Genomic DNA, 5012 nt, shown 5'->3' on the forward strand with positions numbered 1-5012 from the left:
CCACTCCTCGGAAGGAAGGTTGGGCAATCCTACTTCCGTAGTGATACTGCCTCGGAAACCCAAGGAGGGGTCGCTATGATTCGGGGACGACTCGACGGCAAACAACAACAACAACAACAATAAGCTTTGCTGGTTTTTGTTTCTCTAGAGAACCCAGGCTAACACAAAACCCAGGCTAACACAAACATATTATCAGGAGGAAGCAGTCCCTGGAGAAGCCCATTATGCTTGGTAAAGTAGAAGATGAAAAAGAAGAAGACCCTCAATGAGATTGATTGACACAGAGGCTGCAGGGATGGGTTCAAGCACAGCAAGGATTATGAGGATGGTGCAGGACCAGGCAATGCTTTGTTCTATTGTAGATAGGGTCATTATGAGTCAGAACTGACTCGGTGACACTTAGCAACAGCAACAACAACCCCCAACCAGCTGTGCATTAGTGTAGCTGAGAGTTGAAGTGTGTGTATATATGTTATGGATTGAATTGTGTCCTCCCAAAAGATACATTAACATTCTGATCCCTGTAGCTGTGAATGTGACTCTCTTTGAAAATAGTGTCCTTGAAGATATTACCAGTTAGGTTTACATGAGGTTGTATTGAAGTTGGGTGGCTCTTAATCTTATATGACTGGAGTCCTTATAAAAGAGAAGAGACACAGAGACAGGGAGACAGAGGATGGACACCATGTGATGCTGCATCTGCAAGTCAAGTTCCTTGACCTGTAGCTACCAAAACTAGGAGAGAGGAATGGGAGAGAGTCTTCAAAGCCCCAGAAGAAATCAACACAGCTGACACCCTAATCTTGTCCCAACCTCTAAAACTGTGTGTGAGTACATTTCTGATCTTAGAGGTCACCTGGTTTGTGGTATGTTATGTCAGCCCCAGGAAACCAATACACTGTGTGTGTCAGAGGGAGAGACAGGATGCATGTGAAGCCTTAGTTGAGTATTAGCACACATGGTGAGTGTTCAGTAAGTGTTATCTCTTAATCATGATAATGATTAAGAGGATAATTAGTCTTTTGAAGGGCATACAGGTATGAAAGTACTTACAAGAGAGGAAGGGAGTTTTAGATCACCTATTACTTTTAATCAACCACTAATTTGGAGAGGTGCTCAGCAGGCTTCACTGAACAGTCCAGTCCAGTCCTTATTCCTCTGCAGTTTTAAGATCCTACATAATCCTTCTCACCTTTTCTGCAACCTGATCTTCCAGTGGCATCTCTGCTCTCATTGGTGGGTCTCTTCACTGCACCAGAACCATGCTATGGAGTCTCCTTGCCTCTTCCATTGTTCCTCTTATCTTGAATGTCTTTCTATTTCCCACCATAGCCTCTCCAAGTTCTGTCATTCCAGCCTGGCTTCCTTGGCTGCACCAGCACCACTGTGCTCTTCCCTTACCTGAAGGTTCTCTCCACACAAACCACACACAGCTCTGTCCTGCCTTCCATCTCTCACCCTCTTTGGAATTGGTTCACAGGAGGTTTTCTGAACATTATAGTCCTGTACCTGGTGAAGACTGCCAAATGCTGGCAAATATGGTGAAAACAATTCTGTTTTCTGATGAGGCTGTTTTCTGGGGCACCGTGTCTTTATAATAAAGAACTGATAATTTGGTGTCAAAATCACCAAGTATTGTGTATTTGTGCATTGGCGAGGTGATGGTGGCTGATGCAACATGAACGCGTGGTTTATCTAATTGCCCAGGATGAAGGAAAGATTAGGTCAGTTGGATGGCCTTCCTTCCACCTCATTTCAGTTAATTGCTGTGGGGTTAGAGCTGTGCTTGTTCCTATTGGTTTGTTTGATGTTTTCAGTTTTTATTGCCTAATGGAATGACAAATTGCATCGATGTAGCTGTCTTGTCAATGAGGAAGCAAAGTAATTAAGTGTCAAAATTGTATTGCTTCAGTCCCTCAAGCTGTGCTAGCTTCACATAAATTGAATGACTATAAAAGATCCATAGGCTGGCTTTGTAAATGGTCTTCACTTCCTGTAGGAAAAGAATCCCATGCTTGACAGGACCTTCTGTCCTTTTAATGTCAAAAATGACAAGTGGACCATGCTTTCCTCCCTTAAAATGACCATTTGTCACCCACTGGTGGTGTAGGAACAGGCTGGAGTTTCTCATTTGTTTAATCTGCTGACGAGAACCCATTTGAGGGTAAGCTGCCAGCTCCTGCCAAGTTCTGTCTGTCATTCCAGGAAAAGGCACCTGGAGGCCACATGTGGTAAACAACTAAGTCCCAGTATATGGCTTCTGGTGTCTTCAGGTCTCCTCAAAACACTGGGCTGGGCCAGATTGCTTTGCCCTACTGTGTTATAGGAGCCCTTGGTGGTGTGAACAGTTAATGTGTTTGGCAAATGGGTGGTGGTTCTAGTCTACCCACAGATGCCTTGGGAGAAAGAGCTGATGATCTACTCCAAAACACCCGCCACTGAAAGCCCTAGGAAGCATAGTTCTCCTCTGACACATTCGGCAGAGCTGACTCACCAGCAACTGTGTGTTAAGTCCAGACTTGATCCTTCCATTCCCCTACCACCTCCCACAAAACTGCTCACTCTTCCCTCAACTCTGGTGCACAGACCAAGTGGAATCATTCCTGGCCCAGTAGGTTGGATTTTGGAAAGGGGCTAGGCAGCCTCAGACCTAGGTTGAAGCCATTGTCTGTGGCTCACCAGTCTAGGGTTCTCTTACCCTGAGCAAATGGAATGACTGTCCACGTGGATTCTGCTCACAAATCACTGAGGAAGTTCATGGGAAAATCAAGGGCAAAAGTTCTTAAAAATGTGGGAGAAACCAATAGTAAGTTATTTCCTGGACTTTGGGAAACACTGATAAGATACTAAAAAACCCTTAGTACAGTGTTGCTGTGGAGATGGTAGAAAGGTATTTGTTCAGTTGATCTCAAGATCTGCTCAGTGACCTTGTGGGGCTGAGAATTGCTGACCTGTGCTGGTTTGTCAGGTTAGGGGTAGGTAGAGAAGATGGGGGAGGAGAGTTTGTATTGCTCCATTGGGTCACTTCCTACTCTAAACTCTTCCTCTCAACTCAGTAGACTTGAGAGCCTAAACTTGATGGAAAATAAGATTTGAATCTTGGTGTAGTGCCTAAGGCACTTGACTGCTAACCAGAAGGCTGGTGGTTCAAACCCACCAGCCACTCCTCAGAAGGAAGGTTGGGCAATCTACTTCCATAGTGATATCACCTTGGAAACCCGAGGAGGGGTCTCTAGGAGTCGGATCTGACTCAAGATGGCAGTGAGTTTGGTTTTGGTTTTGGTATTGTCATTACAGGATCATAAGTCCACTGAATATTTGATCATGCATATATGCCAATGAGTTGAAGTGGATCTGATTTTAGGGCCATCTTGATTTGGTCATCTGTCTACCCTGCTCTGAGGGCTGCTGGTCATTTGGTGCCAATGGTGACTTTGGTGGAGCCATTGATTGAAGCTGTCATTGCCAGACATTTCTGGGCTGATCCTGGTTTAGGTTATTCAAGTGAATGTTGTTTTTGTACAAATCCAACAAGAAGAGTAATTCTTTTCACTTAAGTTTCAGTTTATGTTGTTTATAGTCCTTTCTGACTAACAAGGTACTCTGTGGTATCACCTAGAAGCAGAGTCTGAGACAGGGATTGCTGAGGGAGTGCTCTCAGCTGAGACCTGTAAGGGAGTGAGAGAAGCAAATCAAGACTGAGGAATAGGCTAACCAGGAAGAAGCTGGGCCTCAGTCTGACCCTTGAGGACCTCTGGAGGGTGAGTGGCACCACAGAGCCATTCTACCTTAAGGCAAGAGGTCAGCCTTTGGCACCCCATATGGGTCAGTTATTGGTGAAGGGCGTCTTTGAAGGAGGGAAATTAGCAGTAACCTCTAAGCATTTCTGGATGTGGTGACTCTCATTGGCCAAAAGTGAGTCTCCGGAGAAGGTTCAGCTGTGCACTGAGAGCACTCACAGCAGCAGTATAAGTTGAATCGGCCTGGTAAAAGACTCTAGGCAGGGTACCAATGGCTTCAACATAAATGGATTCATTTTTCGGCCTTTTATGGCAGCTGACTCATGCAGATAGTTTGTGGATACTCAAGCCCATCTTAATGGTTTCTTTCTTGCTCCTCACTTCCTGAGGTGCTCTGGCCTTTCCCTAAATGCTGGTCCTGGTCTCTTTCTCTGCTTTCCACTTTTGGCCTGGGACTCCTCATTCCCCTTACCGTATTCTGTTACAACCGCTCCTCTGGAGCTTCTAGCTAGCCTTCTCAGATACTCTCTATCACCAATCATCAGCTCTTTCTACTCTGGCTACTCTCGTCCATCCTGCCCACGCCAGCTCAACTCAGAACCTGGCCCAGTGCCAGTCCATGGAGAAAGGAGATTGATCCTTCATAGATGGTATCCTAAGTCATCCTTGTAGCAACCTTGTGAGGGATTCTCGGCTTGTGACATTATCTCCATGTTACAGATGAGGAGTCTGAGGCCCTGAGGAGGTAAGTGACCCAACAGGGATACAGGGCAACTTGAGTTAGGACAAGGCACATGATCTCTTGTCCACCACACCATTGCTCTTAGATATAGAACATCTAGAATTCTCTTCATTGCTCTATGTTACTGTCTTCAAAACTATTCTCTGAGAGTATCATCACCTGTTATTTGTACCATTATGAATTTCACACTGGGTCAGAGTGAGACAAATGGAAAGGAAAACAGCTAGGATGTTTATTAGAGAGGAGAGTGTACCAGCCACAGACTATATCAATGAGAGATGCTTACCTCTTGAATAAAAACAAGCTACAACACATATTTCCTCTGGGAAAAAAGAACACAGCAGGTGACATAATTACAGTGTACGCATTTGACTGAGTTCTTTTTCTGCACTAATATTGTCTTTATTTTTCCTTTACGGGGTTGAGCACAGATGGGTTTTAATATCAGGAGCCCACAGTTCCTAGATTCAGTTCTAATATCCCATCATTGTACAATTTAGGCATTCACTCTCAAATCCAACTTGAGTCTT

The sequence above is a fragment of the Orycteropus afer genome, unplaced genomic scaffold (assembly GCF_000298275.1).
Source record: "Orycteropus afer afer isolate SDZICR_OR568_19922 unplaced genomic scaffold, OryAfe1.0 scaffold00025, whole genome shotgun sequence".
NCBI lineage: Eukaryota > Metazoa > Chordata > Mammalia > Tubulidentata > Orycteropodidae > Orycteropus > Orycteropus afer.